The sequence below is a fragment of the Rhopalosiphum padi genome, chromosome 4 (genome assembly GCF_020882245.1).
Source record: "Rhopalosiphum padi isolate XX-2018 chromosome 4, ASM2088224v1, whole genome shotgun sequence".
NCBI lineage: Eukaryota > Metazoa > Arthropoda > Insecta > Hemiptera > Aphididae > Rhopalosiphum > Rhopalosiphum padi.
The window spans coordinates 39,611,579-39,633,038 of NC_083600.1; the positions used below are offsets into that span (position 1 = coordinate 39,611,579).

At 27.3% G+C, this 21,460-nt stretch overlaps 1 protein-coding gene across 3 annotated transcripts in view; it reads left to right on the forward strand.

Annotated features, from left to right (window-relative positions):
* LOC132929317 (neuropeptide Y receptor type 2-like) overlaps positions 1-21,460 on the forward strand; it is a 170,171-nt gene that overhangs the window by 122,958 nt on the left and 25,753 nt on the right. The window lies entirely within an intron of this gene.

Below are 21,460 nucleotides of genomic sequence, written 5' to 3' on the forward strand. Positions count from 1 at the left end.
ATCATATGAACAACCGTTGTGTGATAAGTAGTCGCTTTAAATAAGTTGAATAAGTTTAAAATAAATAATTTGAATAAGTTAAAATAAATAATTTGAATAAGTTTAAATAAGTTGAACACAAAAGCAGTAATAACAATTATTTATGAAAATAGTCAACATTTGTATTAAGTGTTTCTACTAAACACACTTGCCAGTTATAACCCTACACAGTATACGGATCTTATTCATAGCTCAAGTCCTCCACTCCAAGTGCTAATGTTGTAATGACGTAAGTCGTGTTTTTGAGAGTTAATATTTAATATGTTAGATGGTCCACGTATTGCAATATCATTGCGTCGTCACACACGTCTGCTCTATTATAGTTACATGTCCCCACATAGAATATTCACTCATGGCATATATAATCACAATCCTACGACGTATATTAATGTTTAATTTGGTTTACGGTGTACATTCCGTTCTAATTATAATATAATCATTACGTTTAAAACCAAAAGTCAATATCAACATTGGGTTAGTCAAGAAATATAGGGCTTATTATTACATGAAAATATTATAATCTCCAAACTAAGAAATAATTATACATACCCACAAATATATTTACGAAAGTATGATATTTTAATGTAAAAAGTAAATTTTCATAAAATGTTTTAAAACTATTTTCCCACAGTACAGGTTGATACATAATAATTTAATTATTTTATGCATACCTTTCATTCATTGATATCTTTAAATGCATGCACATCATAGCTGTGACTATTTCTTTTTGAAATTATTTTTTCATTATTTCAAATATTTCTGAAGTTTTCCACTTTTAATGATTATTTCTCAACTGACGAATGCATATATTATACACTCAATTACATAATATAGTGAATTGAATTCATAAACCTATACTTAATGCATAGTAATGACAGTCTTTGTTAACCATCTAAAACCATATTATTATAAATCTCCAATGATTAACGTTTACATTATACTTACCTATACAATAGGTATTCATATTAGTATATTACATACAGATATTCCCAGTCACAAGATTTAAACAATACACGATTAAAATATGCTTCATACTTTTGTAATACGGTTATTAAAAAAAATTGTATTACATATAATACTATCAGGAATCTAATGTTTGATTTTTTAGTCTTACAGTCTATAGTTTATAAGTAATTCAAATATAGGTTAAAAATAAATTCTATAATACGATTTCAAATAAGGGTATTTTAATATTTTATTTTGATTGTCGGCCTATAAATAACTTAAAACAAGTTAAGTAACTCATGAAATAAAAATTATAATATAAATATTTTACAAAAATGTCAAGTATCTACTGTTGTTGTTTATTTTGAAATATTATTACAAAAATAATATCAAAAATTATTTGAAGTTTTACTTTATGGGTGAATATCAAATGTTGTAACAATTTTAACTAGAATTGCTCATAAAAAAATTAATTAAGATTTCTTGTAATTTTTTTTTATTTATGGGTTGTAAAGTTTGTAATGAATATTGTATTAAATTTTCAAATCTCGTTATAAAAATAAAAGGTTTCAATAATTTTTAACATCAAAGCGATTTGCTAATTTTCGTGATTTTTATGAATTTTGTTAAATTTCTCACTTTAAACGCTTATAAAAAAATATTGTGATTATTGAGTTTCAATTTTTTCTATGTACCTAAAAATGATAGACTGTGCATGAAAAAAGTTTCTTAGACCGTACTTAGATATATGTGTGTGAGAGAGAGAGAAATAGCTAAGATAGTGTAAGGTTTCTCGAAATTATATTATCATCATAGTTTATTAAAATACTTACAAATTTATATTAAAAAAAAAATAAAACGATATTTAAATTTCCTGAATTTGTATAATCATAGTTGTGTTCGTATATCTAGAATTATTATTTAGTTGGTACATCAACTGTAATTTAACTTAATTAAATTAGCTATAGGTATGATATTAATATTTATGGATGTGTACACACGTTCTGTGAAAAACTATCTTACTCGTTTATTTATTTAATTTGCAGTTTTAGTCATATTATGATGAATTCTTATAATTGCAAAATCGTGTATAATGAGTTTCAATAAATGTTTATTTCATAGAAACTGGTCCATAAAAAAACTAAATATATTTACAAAACAATGTTCAAATTTATCTTCTAGACAGTTTTTACTGTCAACTTGTCTATAGCCATGTTATTAAACTGTGGCCCATTTACCAGTAGGAAATTTTCACTAGAGCTTTACAACATCTTGACTGGCCATTGTAAGGCCACCACTGTTTTTTTTTTTTTTTACTAATGACAAAGAATTTGTTTCGTTTCGTTGACACTTAGTTTATTAGCACATATTACACATTGAATTGACTTTAAAATAGCTCTTACAATAAATTCGACAACGCGATTGAATATAATCACATCTTTTATGTATCTATCTTTTATTTTTGTAAACACATAAAAGTTCTTGAGTTCTTTTTCATCAGTAAAAATGTTGATACATCCAAAATTGTCTTGTAATTTTTTAATTTTTGTTTAAGTACGCACTTGAAAAATGAGTTATTGTTTCATTATTTGCAGCCCTTATTAGATGTATGATTCAAATTATTAATAATTATTTAAGCTATTTCAAAGCTGAAATATTTTTTAGTAAATTAAAAATTTGATTAACACTTGTATCAAAAAAGTCATACAGCGCACATTTTTTAAATGTGACTAATATATACAAATACTTTAATAGTTATATTCATAATATTAAAGATCGAAAAAATTATAAACTGTGTTTGCTACCTTAATAAACACAATTAAGAAAATAATATAACAACATGATTATTTTATTCTATTTTGATCGACCTGAGGACAATTTAAACAACCCCAAAGAAATGTTTTATTTTTTTTTTGTTAATGGCCAACAACAAGTAGTTCAAACTAATGAATAGATAATAACTCTTTTATTATTACTAATAATATTTTTAAAAGTCCGTACACACACAAGTGACAATATACTGATCAGACTAACACACTGTTTATTCCTTAGTAAATAAAAAAATCATCACTTCCAATCAACAACATACTTTTAAATATAATATTCAAATTGAAACCCACGTAAAAAGCTTAAAATAACATCGATGTAAAATATTCAATTTTTATAACCTAAATCTTAGTGAAAACATCAGCATATTATGCATTTTCGCAAAGTTCTAACCAAAAAGTATGTGTTGTAAAATGGTGTTAAAATTACGTCAACCACAAATTCATATTAAAATGTTGCGACCGACTTTGTGATGTTGATCGGTTTAACCTAAGACCAAAACTTTTTCAGTTATAGTTATAACCAAAATAAATTGATTTCGAGTAAAAACTAAAAAAATGCCATCATGTGAAAGAGACAAGGTTTTTTTTTTTACCCTGTATGTGTACACGTCTGGAAAAAAAGGTCAAACACACATTGGCATTTATATATTATTAGTATTATTACATACTCTACAAGTCTACACAGCTACAGCGTAGCAGAAGTCACAACAAAAGACACTCGTTTCCAAAAAAACTTGTAGGTATATATATATAATTACTAGCTCCGTATTTTTGTTTTCATTTCTTTGGAATCACATTAAATCCACGTCGCGCCTTGTCAGTTTCAATGACATGACACGTATTAACTTTTTTTATATACACAGCGCATTATAAAACTCTCAACTCTGTGGCCACCGTGACGTGTATAATATAATATATATATATATATATATACATATTACTTAATTTATACGTTTTATTCGTTATACGCCAATTTCTATATTATATTTGGACACGAGAACTCATGAATACGAAACCCATAATAACCATGTCACTCTGAAAAACGAAAATAATATATTATTTACATTACCAAATATCTGTCTTTTATATTATTATACTTTGGCATCTGTAGGTACAATGATATTATGTTTTTACATGTCGCTCTCGTTATAAATATTTAGTTGATTTTATTTCATGAAATTTCTAACGGCTCTCAACTACAATATATAATATTTCCCCGCTAACGTAAAACTGATATAACAATTTATGACGTAAAAGCTTTAAATAGAATTTCTGTTCAAATATTAAATTTCTTCTTTTGCAACTATATATTTTATACATTTGATCCTAGGACCATTTTATTTTATATATGCAAAAAAAAACTCCTGTATCCATTGAAGTATTTTAAGTTGTAGCGATACGACTCGGAACAAATTTATTCCACAGCGATTTTTCTCGTCTTCTGGGAATTTATTACTGTACTATGTGTAAACCTCAAAGGAGCTATTCATTTTTCTCGAGTAAATCATATTTTTGAGATAACTAAATCATAATAAAATGTAATTTTTATACTTGTATTTGGAAGGCGGGAGCTATATGTATACATTAAATATATTTTTTATAAGTCATCTAAATGTAAACTCATTTTCAGAAGTTACATTTTTTCACAGTATGTCCTAATTATTTATGTAGTTTACCAAATCAATATACGTACGTAGGACCTTTTTTTGTTAATACCATTATTTTGTAATTTATATTTCTATAATCGTAATAACGATACGCATTTGTTTATAATATTTACTATTTGGTAACGTATAATGATAGTGATTCTTCTGAATACGAATATTGATAATTTATAATTATTTGCAAATAATTTATAATCTATTTTAGCGTAAAACCCCATTATATGCATAAGTTTTTATATATTTTTATAATTGCTTGGTAAATAAATTACATAAAATAATTTCGATAGGTACTCCTCAAATCGCATAGTACAGGAAGAATTAATATAGTTTATATAGTTTATATATATATATATATAAACTATTATATCATATCGTTTTTAGTTTTTTTTTTTACAAAATTAAATCACTTGTTACTGTACTTTTTTGGTAAAAATTAAACCATTCAAAATCGCAAAAAAATTGCAACGCGTGATGGATAATCATGATAAAACAATATTTATGAAGGAATAATAAATATTTCATCTTAATCTCATAAAAAGTATCAATTTATCATCGTAATACAAATGCAAGTAAGAAGAGCTTACGAACGGCAAACCGTGAATTATTGCTAACCTACCGCAAGAAGGTAAAAAAGGATGGTATATAAATGTATAGGTACTCTTAAATTCTTTAGCACGATTAAAAAAATAAAAAATTAATTAGATAAATTAAAAAACAACAATAAACCAGCAGATTACGAGCGAATAAAAAATGTGTGGTTAGAAGTTATAGTAGGTAGTTAATTAAAAAGTAATGTATGATTGGTTACGAGGTTGAAAACCATAATGCGCGCTCTTCTATATATCTTCCGGATCATCGCAGTATGATAAAATAAAAAAAAATATCTAACAATATTTATAAACTAACTGGATTTTAATACCGTTTTTTATCAGAATAATTTTCTGAAGTATCTATACGGCCTTACGGTACGGTCGTTCTTTACACCGGAAAAGGGACTTTATCATACACTGACCCATTATATTTGTCACACAATAGTTTTAATTGCATTATTTTTATAATTAATATTACAAGATAGACAAATTAATACGGATAAGACGTTTCGTTAATAATATTTTTTCTGCAATTTAGTTATGTTCATTTTGCAAAATATTTGACTGCTGTAGGTATACAATATACATATTACATACATACTGAGATATATCTGCTAGCTTTATGGACTGACGGTAAAACACGATAACCATCCTTATACATTATTGTTACACGAATTAGATACTATTTCAATATGTATAATTCGTACAGGAGGGCCAAGTCAGTTTTGATAGGTCGTGTTAAACCCTAAATTATTTTCAGCTGACCTTCGGAGCAATAGGTTTATATTTTATTCATCACTATATTTCGTTAGTGTAAAAATGTAAATATTTCATAAAAAACAAATATAGAATACTAAATAAATATTAAAGTACTATTTGGCAAAGACATAACTTTCAACAATTCACTGATGAACACATATTTTATTGTCCCGAATATTAATATTAAATATTTATTCGCAAAATCGGTGTATCTACTTTGTATTGTATTTCAAAAACATAATTTGTTCAGCGAACATTGGAAAAAATCAGTACTGTCATAATTGCAACGTCATAAACTTATAATAACGCTGCAGGTTTTTATTATGGCAGTACGCTAATTTATTTTTACTACACTTCACGATGTCGAGTAATACATTTTTGAAATTAATGAAAAAAATCTATAACCCTGCAGACGATTTTATTATAAGTATTTATAATTTTACGTCTGCCACCGCAACCATCGACCGTCCTAATACGTCAGTCCTTTCGATGTCAAGAAAAAAAAATACGTTTAATAAGCATCACTTAAATGTGATTATTTTCGTATATATTAAGTATCCTCCCCAATTTTATTGTCGTTCTTTTGACACGCTCCGTACCGAAAACTATAACAAAATAGTATGCAATGTGTCTGCCGTCGAAAAAGTGTATTACATTAGCGAGGATCAAATATCGTGCGCCGACTGAAAGTGACAATATCACATTATCAAACACGGCGAAGATGCGCATTATATGATATTAATTTAATTAATCGTCTCGCGCATTATCATATACTAATAATATGTGATCCTCACTACGGATCGAGGATTTTCAAATTTTCTAGACACACCGTATATATAATGTATTCCGTGTGCCCTATGATAATTATTATTTATAAGTTATAACACCCAAACACGACAAACGTGCACGATTTTCACGTATAACTTATACGAAAACTTTCCACGCCACGTGTGGTCGCGCGTATAGTTGTCGATCGTCACCCACGTTTTGTTGCTTTATATTTCAAACATAGTTTAGATTCCATAAACGAAATCGGTAAAATGTTTAAAATGTTCAGTTAAATAGCCCCACCTTGATAGATCGCCTGCATAATACTCTACAGTATTCAATATTACTACAAATGGTTTCCGTCGGTCTGAGCCAAGTGAAAATAAACATTTTGTTGAACGATCGTATTGAATTTTATAGCTAAGTACATTACACAAAAAAACGAACGTGTGGCCGAAATGAAAAAAAAAAAAATTATATGAATTTTAAAAAGCTTAACAATTCTAAACTGAAAGAAAAATTTACGAGCCTTTAAAAAGTAATCTGCTTCGTTTTTATGTAAAATAACGCTAAAAGGTTTTTGTTTTATGTTTTTGATTTGATCTTTATGGTAGGATCGCTTTTTAACGTGCCTATAAAACTTTCTAAATATTTTATATAAAAAATCACCTACGGGTCATTAAAATAAACTTCTCGCCAAAAATAATAATTTTGTATTATCTTTAGGTAGTACATTTTTTTGTTTTTTTTTTTTTTTAGAAAATTATAAAATGTTTAAAAGTTAATTTTATATTTAGTCGTATAACAGCATAAAATCAAATATTTAAGTAAATGAAATTAACAAAAATTGTATAAGTTTAAATTACAACGTATTTAATAATTAATGAAAAGTCCCGTGTTATTTTTTGGTTCTTATTTTGCGGTACAATATGAAACGTCAAATAAAAACCTATTAACCAAAAAAACATTTTTCGTCAATCGACAAAAATCGTCATTGTTATTTAAATAAAAAAGAATAAAATTACTTTATATCAACGAGAAAAGTTAATTATTATTCGTAGTGACTTTTACATTTTTTGCCCACTAAACAAGATGGACTCAAAAATAAAAACGATAATCTTTTTTTTTTTTGAGTATAGAAGGTATTTCAATATTTGCTTTTAAACATTGATTGTGAATTATATTAATGTCGTTGATATATTTATCCAAATCACGACTGTACAAACACTTTTTCAAAGATATTTTGTCGATAAAAAGTATACGATTAAATCAGCGTTTTTATATTATTATTTTTATGAATAAAAATGTCGTGCTCTTTTAAATTTACCATTTGCCATACGATAATAACAATAATAATAATAATAATAATCTTTAAAATACCGGAAATCGTACTTATTTAACTGAAATATTAAACTTTTAATAAATATAAAAATCTATTATAAACATCATGATAATATTTTACGTATTTAAACATAAATAATTATTACTAATACAAAATTAATGTTGATTATCAAATAACCTATAGGCTATCGAACTCAATAGACTTAATGGCTGTTTCATGAACATGAGTATTGATTATTATCAAGAGGTAATAATATTGTTTTATTTACAAATTCCAATTGTTAAATTACGTCATTATTCAGAAATAAAAGTATAAAAATGTACCTCTTTTTATATCTATTTCCTCGTTATTTATATATAAATTATGTTTTATTAACCACGCACTAAAGTCAACTAAAATTTTTTAATTTAATTTGGTCCTTGTACAAGCTTTTTTTACGAGGTGACTTACTTTTGGCATTTCCGAAGACAATATAAAAAAGTTTGCTTTTTTAAGAAGGGGTGGCTGTTTGATTGATCTCGGTCCGGGGGTTAGGCCGATGACCCGATGGGGTTGGATTGACAAATTCCTAGAGCCACGAAGGGGTCATTTCAGGTATTTAAATATGTTCAGATATACACGTATACACACACTACAATATGTTGACGCCCTATCGCTTTCGACCATAGCATATATATATATTATATGTATATGTTATATAATATATGTGTGTATTTTCTTTTTTTTTTTTTGAAATTCCAACGCGGAGTACTATACTTACCTACTAATTACAAATGACTAATACATGCTCAGGTACTCCAGTAATTTACAAACACGCAAATCGCAAATAAAGAGCGTATTTTAGCGCCGTTCAAGGTGATTAACTGCTGCTCGCGGTTAAACGACATAATATATTATACAATTAAGAAGTACCGCGGATGGTACTATAAAATCGATGAGGCTTTAGATGGGTAGCTACATTGCGGGCATTCGAGTATGTACATTACCACTGAACTGGGAGTGTGGACATTTGTTTTGTCGACGAGTTTTGTTCGTGGCAGAATGCTTTTAACACGTGACGCCTGTTCGATCTCCTCGAAATTTCTTGTGTATAAACCAAAGTATCATAGTGTTTGTAGTTGAAGTACCGTACGCGGGAGTGCATATGTAGTCGTATACGTACGTTGTACATATAGTGATAGATATCAGTGCAAAACGTCCAAGTGGAATTTGGAGCAGAAATCGGAATGACCGATGATTTTTCAAATTATTATCAAAGTGTAAAAGTAATTTCGTATTCTTCAATTTATTACAATATAATGCACTACTTAGAATATAATATACGTATCACGTGGATTAGCAATTTATACAGAACTTCTCTTAAACGTTTTGAATCGCCTATTATTTATTTATTTATTTATTTTTTTTTTATCATTTTTGATAACTGCAGTTGCTATTTCAATTAGATATTTATCAGTCAATTTTTTCAGCAAAGCGTTTGTTTTTTTTGTTCACTTATTTCATTGTATAATATATTGTTCTATGAACTCCTCAGTTTTAAAAATTGAAAAACGCAATCAAATTTCGAATAAATACAATTTTGATTTGCTTTCACCGAATAAAATCGATGAGGTCAGACCTCATGATCTTGTAGTATTTTCTCAATCGCCGCATCAAATAGAGATAACTCTTTTTGTAAACCATAAGTTGCCAGTTAATCACGATCAACCTTCCTCGGTAGTTGAGCTGAAGCAACTCATGTTTACATAACATCGTGTAAACGAAAAATACAAACAAAGGGTGAAGTTTGGAGAAAAGTGGAAAAGTGGTGAAAGTAAAGAGTCTTACTATAACTAACTAAAACATATTTTATTATTTTATTATTATAATAGTAACTCAAGGAAAATAAATACAAATAAGTATACTCGTTAGTTATACTAAAAATAAATAATTCAATATACGTAGAATATTATTCTAATTCGACCATGGCAACCGTTAGTTCTCATTGTGCGCAAATAAATTCTACCGATTTCCAAGTAGTTGATTTTTAGGGTAAGGTTTATAACATACAAATACTTTTTATAAAACCATACATTTGAAATTATTTTATACATAATAATATAATATTGATAATGTACAAAAACATGTAACTACATTTTTCAACTGTGATTCTACAGTTGGAAAAATATAGTATTGCACATCATACGCTTCATTGGAACGGAACGTTATTCTTACAATTTGCTTTACGATAATAATCTACACGATATTGTAACCAAAAATCAAATGTTTGAGCTATAAAAAATAAAAATGATAATCCGTGATAATTAATGTGTAACTAATTATGTCTTAATAGAAAAATATGTCAATTTAATCATATTTAGTCTTAAATAAACATATGTAAACTATTATCAAATTGGTCAAACATTATATGGTAGAGGTAGTTTGTTTTTACTAATTAAAAATAAGTACCAGTAGAATTCACACATTTTTTACATAGTTAATCATCGTTTTAAAATTTTCATTCGCCCACATACCTACACGAATTTGAACACTTGAACTGCTCAAAAATATATAAAAAATAAATAAATAAACCGTTTTACGAGAATGTGATCGCATATACCACATTGTATAAAAATGGACTTTCGTTTTATCGATCCTAATATATCTGTATATAATATTATGTGTTTTTTATTACACCAGTTATGTTAGTTATATACAATTTACCATTGCGGGTATTTATTTAATTTTTTTACTACACAGTAAATGTAAGTATAGAAATGGTATAATACATATATAAAAATAAAAAAATCGTATATGATACGTATAAAATAAAAATAAGCGATTTTAATAAAAAATATTATGTTATAATATAGGAACTTTAAAAGTTACACATATAATACGACTCTAATAATTTTCTAGCTTCAACTTACATCACATAATCTGAATTCACGCACTGAAATTTATTTAAATTTTGTCGAAAGCTACTATTCAAACTACTAAGTAGTAGTTATTCTAAGTATCCGCAGGTTGTCAAACCAAATTGCCTAAAATAATATCTTAACTTAAATAAAGTCAACTAATACGTCTTACTTAAGAATTACAAAATCGAAAATGTTGATTACGTAATACTGAACACACAATCAACAAATATCTTTCGCGAATTGAATAATCACGTCCAATGGGTATTCATTACAACATATCCATATCATATGTATCATATTTTGTGTCTTGATGATTATGTGAATAACTTCAATCAGTTTGTTTTATACGTCTAAATATGTATACATATTATTATATTAAGTATCTATACACATTATAAAACACAATGCAATCTTTTATTTGTTTGAAAATAGGTAATTTAGATGATTTCATTTAAAATAGCGGTGACACTACTTACATGATTATTTATATACATGTACATATTCTTCTTCAAAGTGGCTAACTATATAGCATTGTGATTCGAATGATTTACTTGTATGTGGTTAACGAAATTTAAGATCAATTGTATTTCAAGCCACTTCTACTTTGAGATTTTAATATATATAACTTTAATAATATAAACTATGAAAAAAAACGCGTTGTAATTTAATTTAATTAGAATTGACTATCGTATTATTTGTGTTAAATTAAAACCAGCATATTTTAAAAGGTATTGGTATAAAAATTAATAATACTAATAACAATAATGTAGGTTACAAATTCAATACTATTTTTAAATAATCAGCAGTTTATATTTTAATAAGTTTTCTTTTAATTTTCCGATAAGGCCAATAATATACGCAACACGGTGAAAAATAATTACAGACAAATTGTACACCTCTATATTATATTATGACTCATGAAAATATTATAAAATTCTGCACCGTTTGTATATTTAATTTCTTCAAATTAATGGTCAAAATAATCAAACAAGTAATTTATTTATTATTTCATTATATTTTGACATAAATTTAAAGTAGCATTTGTTTCCATTGACATAACTATTTACTACTATATTAATGTATTTGTATTTATATTATCTTTAGTCAGTTATTAATCATTAATCGTTGTAATACTCTTGGTAGTAAAATTATTATAATATTTAGAACGATACTAAAATATTAATAAGATAATAAAATTATAATTTATACAGTATTTGTAATTTTAATAATCAGATTATGTTATTAAAATATAATATGTTATAGTTGAAATTTATAAAATATTAAAAATACTTCTGTAATATAAATACGAACTAATGTTTTAATTCTAAAGTTTATAATATAACTTTAAGTTATCGAAACCAAACAATAAAAATAAAATAATTGAAACAAGAACCTCCAGTATTTTTTTACGATTGGGTTGATTTTATGAGTTGTTGTATTGTCATAATCGACACCGCAATATTCTAAGAGTCGAAAATGTCAGTTTCTTGGAAAATCTGATTTAAATATATCAAAAATATTGGTGATTAATTTAACTTGTATAATAGTCACAAATTCTTACTATTGTGTATATACAATATTGTTAAGCTCATGCTGATAAATTACAAAGAGCTTAGGAAATAATTTATAATTTACATATTATTATTTTATTCACAATATTATGCGATTTATCGTATATTTTTGTAATCAATAAATACCATAAGCCTTCCAAACAATGTCGATGACGATTTACTCGTATAATAATAATAATATCATCGTTTACAAATACGCTTAAATATCAATTAGTTGATTTATATTACACTATACAATATATTATAATATACCGGTATTATTATATAATACGTGTATTAATGGAATCGATATTTACTTTTATTTTTGATTCCCGGTACCTACGTGACCGACAAACTGCAATATTATTAGTAGTCTAAACAAAACATACTACAAGCCCGATGCTAAACCCCGGCTCATGACGGATGATTCGTTCCAATAAAACATAATTGAATATAATTGAATATACATGTATAGACATAATACGAATTTTCGAGTTGTGTGTAGACACATATTATCTCGTCGACCGTGTTCAAGTGCGTCGGCACTCGCCAGGAATAAATAGAAAGAGAACTAACCCTCGAGAAACTAACTAAATTAAATTATTAAACGCCAATGAGGTGTCTGCGCATTGAATACAACAGTGCATAATATTGTTATAATACAGTTTCGGTGTATTCCGAGAATCGTGAAATCATCGGATGTTTGAAACAATCGCACTTTCCTGATCTACATGGAGTTAGTCCGCTCCACATTGTCTTAAACGCGAGGAATGTATTTGTTTTAGAATGGCATTTCTTTTCTTTTATTATTGCTATTTTACCAACTGTTTGGGACGTTTGGGTATGAGGAGTGTTAGGACGTGGCGTGGCACCAATAAAGAAGACGTTCAATTGTCTAGATGGGGTTCTTTAGAAAGGTCATATTTCGATTGTCTCAATACCTCATTAATGTGCAGCAAACAAAAAAAATAATAATTGCCAACCGTACCAAATGTTTGAGCAAACGAGGTTTTTAAATGTCAGCAAGTTTTTGTTGACGAAGCTCTACTCATTTATTTTTATTTTTACATATACATATTATATAGGTAGGTATACTACACCTTGTGTAAAACCAATAAAATTCATGATTACATTCAAAATCTAAAGTATGTCCTACATATCTCATCATAACATTTTAAAGCACATTATAAATTTCGATTATTTCATAAACATTTTGTTTATTTTTTAACAACTTAATATACAACTGATTACATAATAAATATCATCTTCTAGTTATTACTAATCAATAATTTGCAACAAATGCACTTCTTACCACGATGTTTCGAAGTAACAAACGTGATGGACAAATTTGCATAATATTAATTAAATTTATCAATATCAATTTTTATTTATTTGAATATTAATAGCTATTACATTTGATATTAATTACATTACTATTTTTAATAAAATTATCATTAAAAATCAGGATAGATATTATTATTATTTTTTTTTTTGGGGGGGGGAGGGGTTATGTTTCCATTTACCCACTATAGTGTGTTGTAATATGATAAAAGGATAAATATTTTGATTGGCTTCTCCTGTTATAAAGCTCCAGTCATACCTCTATATTTTAAATATTAATTAATAGAGTTTTGATTAGATGCGATATTGAAATAGATTATCAAAACCCAAAACTTTGCTATCGAGAAACCATAAAAATAGCACGGTATTATTTTATTTCACAAGACACATTAAATAATTTTGGTGCTGTAGTTTGTAATTTAAACAGTTTGTACAATAATAACCAACCACGAGGTTGTTCAAATGGTACACAAATTTACTTCATTGGTCCATTTTGTGTGTTAACAGAAATGTGCAACCGACGGTTTATAAGATGCTATAACATAAAACGTTTCGTTATTTCAGCTTGTATAATAATATATAGATGTATTATTAAAAGTACTATGTTTTTAATTCTGTTTGAAATGACTTTGAATACATAATTGTTCTTCATGCAGTAAATTATAATTTTGTTTTAATAATTCTAACTTCAGATCGTATTTGATACTGCAGTATATATATGAGTGAGAGAATCCAGTCGTAAAAAAATTAATTACTATTTTTGTTTTTTACAACATCGCATATTATAGGACTTGTGTATATGTATAAATTAATATTTAATAAATAAAATACTTTCAGAATTAAAAATTAATTTTACAATAATATTATAACCAGAAAAAAGTTTGACTGTAAAATACTCACATAAATTGGTATATTCGTATGATATAATATGCATATATTACTGCAATTTCGAATTATAAATTTATATATATTATGTATAAACTATAGAAAATGGTAGCTAATAAATTTTGTACAACGTGTTTTTATAAGATGTAAAATAAAAATTTAATTATTCGATCATGAATAAAAGGGTTTTGTGGTCCTTAGAAGTTTCATTACTAACGTAAATTGTCTTGATAAGTTTCAATATAAAGTATAAAGTGGAGTAGAAATTTCGGCAACATTTTCCCAAATAAATTAATCCAAAAACCATTAACTCGTCCAGCCAACCGATTGGCATACATTTCATTGTGCCTCTAAAAACATTAGCTGAACTTCGACAGCTATAATGCCATTTGGATGATTTCTGTCCATTCCTATGCTAACTGTTCCTCTATATTTCCCTTTATCTCTTTCTCTTCCTGTTTATCTTCCATTTATGGTAATCATTCTATGTCTAAAGATTTTCTATTTACATGTATATAATATTTCTTAGAGGGTTTATCTATTACTGAAAACTGTTTACTTAAATATTAAAATTCTTAAACGCTTGACGAAATCAAAATATTTAAACAAAAGTTGTTTTATTTTAATTATGAAAAATATTTAAGCTAATAACAAAAATGTAAAAATAAACTCAATTAGAATTTTGTATAACTTATTTTTAAACTGTTTTATTAGAACACCTTGTTAATTTTTTGTATTACTTTATACTTATTACATCATACAGTACTTATATGAGTTATTTTGTTGTGTTTGTAAATTTACTTTAATTGGAGCACGTAAACTGTTATGAGTATATTTATAAAAAACCGTTTAAAGATTTTAACTCACTCAAACTAAACTTAGATCTATCCATACTAATTTTGGTTGAATACTATTGCATGTAAGATATAGAGCTCAAATTAATAATATAATGTGTTTTTAAAAGATTCATCTAAGAAATTAAATCCTAAATGGAACCATAGTATAACTGATTGTGTTGATAAACCGATTAGTATTAAGGTATTAAGGTTAATACTGTAGAACCAATCGATATACCGGTATTTAAATATTTTATTTTTTTCTCTATTTCTTTTGATAATTTAGTGTTTTGTTATTTTTAAAAAGACAACACCAGGGGAAAATACACAGTTAATTATAATGACAATTATTAATTATCATGCTAGTATATTTTTCATTATGATTTTTCAGCAATTCGATTTCAATTAATAATTCAGTATTTTAAAATAATCAATAAATATACCGAAAAGTTGAATATTTTTCCGTATACCGATGACATATCTAATGGTTTTTCAGCTAAATAGTATTTTGTTAAACAAATATACCGCCAGCCACGATGAAAAGAGGTGAAATATAGGAAATTATTGCTTTAAAAAAATATACTTAATGGAGACTATTTTATTATAAAAACGGAGAATACATATCACATCATCGCGTGTACGCGTAGATAAATTTGTGTACTTCTTGCAGCTATATTTAGCGCACTTTAATATAGTATAAGCCTTTGAAGCATACCTATATTAGAATATAATAGGTATATTCGGTAATTGTGAGCTTGCGTGTATTGAATGCTATAACTGTGCGATAGAACAAACTCAACTCGTATAATATATAGTATTGTAATGTGTATTTAGGTGTATCTATATATATCATATCGATCGTGCAAGTACCTCGTTAAATTTCCAAACGGCGAAATCCCAAGACGCCCAAGGTGTTTACCCCATGGCCCATATACGACAGGAAACGATGTTCCTCATTAGCGAATGTTCGAATATGATTAGCAGTATAGTTCAAATAAATAATAATTATCATATATATACAAAGAAACAAAAAATGAAATTAGAACAAAATATATATATATGCGAGTTATATGGTTTATATCAACAATAAATACATAATATAGTATGAACATCGTAAACACGTGTATGTCTCAAGAACGGTCAAATTATACAAAGGTTAAATGTATACCTATGTTTTTTTTAGTTTAATTTAAAATAAATACCCCATAAATAGTATTTAGCAAACCATGTGACGTTTACAGAACCGTTTTATATTTTTTGAAATCATTCATATTTCAGCGTGTATTTCCATAAATTTCAAAGGTTTTAAATATTACTTACGTACGAGTATCTTATATTTAATTCATAGATGTCCACGATAAATAATGCTTAAATAGCATATGAAATATAAATGTATGTATAATATTATATAAGTATTTAATATGGGGAAAAACTAAAACAAAAAAAGACCATTTTATCTTTGGATTGGGCGAATTACATTTTCGTGATTCTTTTCGTAAAATATGTGCAGGTCTGTGTTTGTGAAAAACGGAATCGTTTAGCCTGACACAATACCTTTTTAGTTCTGCATCTATTTATGCCGGAAATACTCGGATATAACCTCGTAAACAGTTTAAAGCCATAAGCATAATGATGTATAAGTGTTGGATATTTATTATTTTGATTGGCGGTTACGTACTCGCGCACAGCATATAATATATTATAGTACCTATACATATTGTACGGCGGTGAATAAAGACGATTATAAACACTCACTAGTTCATTATAACGACCGCGGGATAATCGTGGTTGAGCCCAGTGCGTATAATATTATGTCTTCGTATCTCTTATATGGCATTATAGCCTCATAAACGGTTTATAAAAACGTTAACAGTGTTAGTCCAAAACGCGTGTTAATAGTTTTGGGGTTCCCAAGATAATAATAAGTTCATTACGGATTTTCCGTTGCTGACAAACGTCTCTAGTGGTTTCGTTGCTGTGCACACGGTTTCCTATGAAATCAATTTACACCAGTAAAAACTTTTCAAAAATACAACAAACTCGAAAAAAAGAACACTGTGCGACTATGAGGTTCGTTTCTTGCATGGGCGGAACTGTGTAGTTCAGTACACAATAAGAGCACAGAATTTTATCAAAGAAATACCGAACCAAACAAGCTCGTGGCATTCGATTTATATTCGTTTGTTTATCGCTATTGTACGAAATATTTACATGTAAGGTATTTTTTTCCAGTGTGAAACGTGCAAACCTTAACTATGATTCATTTTTTAGATTACGTCATGTGTAAGATACGCTTGAAATATATCATGTTTGATTTAAACCACAAATCATATTCCACCCGTAACGTAATATTTGATTTGAATAAATAAAAAATGAAAAATAAATTAAACGATACCGTAAACATATTACTATACAGCTGTATGTATTTGGGAAAAATTGAATAATTAATACATAGTATCGTGTAACTATATATTATGGTATAATATACATAGCGATAGTATAAAATCCTACTTTCAAACGATTGATAACATTACTATTGTTTTATCAGCTCAGTGCATTTTGGGTTAAAACCTTTAATCGTTTAAACCAATTGTTTAATTATTTTTGGAGATTATAATATAAATAACTCAAATTTTGTACCGCGTAACATGCTATATGACATATAGCATGTATTAATCACAAAATTATTTCGCTTTGACCGCATTATTATTATATCGTTGTAAATGTACAAGTATGATATTATAACAGAATAACACTCACAGGGCTGTTATTATAATTTAAAAATTATTTCGTGCATAATGTGTTAAACAATGGCATGCATATTTCTAATAACCCACGATGTACCATAAGAACTGATTAAAATATGCTTGAAAACGGCTGTTGTTTTGAAAAATCTCCTGTTTTACACTCTTAATAGATATATGGTCTTGTATATTATGCGTACTATTTTATTTATGCCATATCGAGAGACTACTATAGAGTAAACACTACACATTATTTTAATAAAGGTCATATGTATTTCTATTTTCTATACGCTTATAATACAAATATACCTATATATGCAATATTTAAGCCAATGTTATTTGTATAGTGCTTGGTTTTTAAGGAGAAAAATGAATTTGCACTTGAAATTCATTTATGGTATGAAACATAGTCAGGTACCGTATATAATTTTGACGAATATGTCAGATTATTAAATGTCTATGTAAACTGCACTCTTTATAAAATATATTTACCAATGCCGAGTCCCGAGGCAGGAAAACACCGCTTTATCGCATGTTTACAGTTGTGAGGGCAGTGTTTTACGACACTCGTAGTAATATATTTTTATTATATTATACATAAAACATATTTAAAAAACGCCATTAATTAAAAAAAATAAAACCGTAAACAATAGCTGGGACTCATTGATAACAATGACTTTCGACAAATTGCCTAGTGTTTTGATTAAAATACCAAGTATCTATGCAATGTTACTACAATACAAATAAGATTGAATAGCTATCGTCAGACTTGTAACAATAACCTACTCTAAAATATACTATGATAAATATTAAATAATTTTGTCGGACAATTTATACAGTTGAGTCTCATGATTCGTGTAGGTATTATTATTATTTTTTACTAGTTAAGTCCGAGATTATGAACTAGTTTTGTCTCAGTAAATTAACATAATATAGTGTTTTCCTTTTAATTTTAACAAGCTACTTTGAATGGTTAACAACTATGTTTTTATTTGGTATGAGAGTTGTTGTTTGTCTTTGCTGTTGGAGAAAATGATTACTGAATTTAAATATGAGTGTATATCGCTTAAGTTTTTTGGTAAAAGGGGCCTTATTGTAGAATATCGAGCTATATGAATATGTATATATATACCAGAGTTGAATCGTGACCTGTCTGGGTACGTCACCTTTCATAAAATGTTTGAATAATATTATACATTTTTTTCACAGGTTTTGTTTTGCGCTTTTATTTTAACGTCATTGCTCATTTTTTGTCTATTTAAAATATTAAGTTTAAGTTGTTCGTCATACTGATTATTATAGAATAACCGTACTAAATAACAAGATACAGCACATTAAACGTTAAATATGAACTTTGGAATAAATCGAATTCCATGTGTTAATATGTCGATTAAATAAGAGTTGTATCTATTCTATAATTACACTTTTGTTAAAAACCAATAATTATATTATTATATTTACAATTGTATACATATAGTCTGATTCGATTCTAGTATAAAATTAGGAACTCAATTGTAATTATGCAGTCCTCACGCATACGTGGTTATGCATAGCGTAAAATATCGTATAAAGTAAAACAAATTATAACTAAACGCCGAAAACATATAACCATTATAAAATATCTTAACAAAATCACCATTCACGTGTACAGGTGCGAGGACCGCTTTTTTAATCCATCGTAAATATTTTAGAGTTTAAAAAAAATTAAATCAATATAATTGATTAACAAATAGCAATCCAATCTGTATGTACATTTAAAAATTTAATAACTGTAAATAATGGCAAAGCTGACGAGGTACTTCTTGATCAAAAAATAAAAAAAAAAATATATATCGATTCAAAATATTATTATGCGAGATTACACTAACATACACGAATTCAGCTTTTTTCGGGTACAATATAAACGAAAAATGGTTGCCAAAATAAATTGACATTTCCTGTATTAATGATAAAAACACACAACATTTATATATGATTAAAGTATGAAATACTTTAAACCAGAACGGCAGCGGTAAATACCGTAATTATGTATTATGTTGTACAGTTGAACATTTTCAGTATTCGTTTAATTGAACGACAAAAAGTTATCCGAATATTAAAATAATTAATAAAGCAACCGTATTATGGATGTAAAACAATTTTTAAACAAAACAACAGTAAATAATAATATTATACATAGGTATCACTAAATAAGAATCAGCACTATATGTTTATTTTAGATTAACGATTGAATCCTTACAAAATATTAAAATAATCAAATCATATATTTTTAAAAACAATTATTATACATAATGTTATCGCACGACAAAGTCTCAGTCTTTGCAAATAGCGTCAGTGTACTATTGTAGTGCGTAGGTCGCATATCTCAGCTATAGAGTTCAACTCTAAATCACGATGCTCTTGTGACTGAAATACCCTCATCGCTCTCACCATCGCCCTCATTTATGTATTTTATTCTTGTTATATTTGTACACTGTATTTAATCATACAACGATTATATAGGTACGATACAACGCACACACGCGAAATGACCGCCGGGCCGATAGGCGTAATACGTATTTTCCTTGTGGGCCTTCGCCGTTAGTTTCATGGAAATCCGGAGAGAACATTATTTTTTTTCGTGAAAAATTAAATTTAATCGATAGAAAAAGTTTTCCATCACTCAATTTGATAAATTTTCTAATCTCTTCGTCTAGTTTTTTAGACAAGGTAATACGAAAAATAATAATAATTTATAGGTATTTTGCTTGAGGTTCACGAACGGCTTTTCGTTATGATGTGGCATTTGTGTAATTTTTCACGTGTGGCCTTTTAGACATTTTCCTCGTGACAAAAAAAGTGCCACTGCTACATAAATACACGCACACGAACGATCATACTAAATATAGCAAACACAATTAGGATTTGCGATAAAACAATGACGAGAATCATCTCATCGATGCCAGCAGCTGTTTGCTGTATATACAATAGATTAACGTTTCACAATTGAAGACTAAACCTATATCCTAATTACCTATATAAATAACCAATGATTTTTTTTTTGTATTATTATTATTATAAAGTATCGAACATTACGGATTACCCATCCGTCATCGCGCCGTTGACGGATTAGTTTCGTTATTTATTATTACACTAATATTACACGATTACACTTATACCCACGAAACGGTCGCTGTTCATAATATTAATATAATACAAAATAATAAATACGCGCGTTTAGTTTAATTATTCGTACCAAATCGGCTCGCTTCGTTTCAATAAAGCGCGT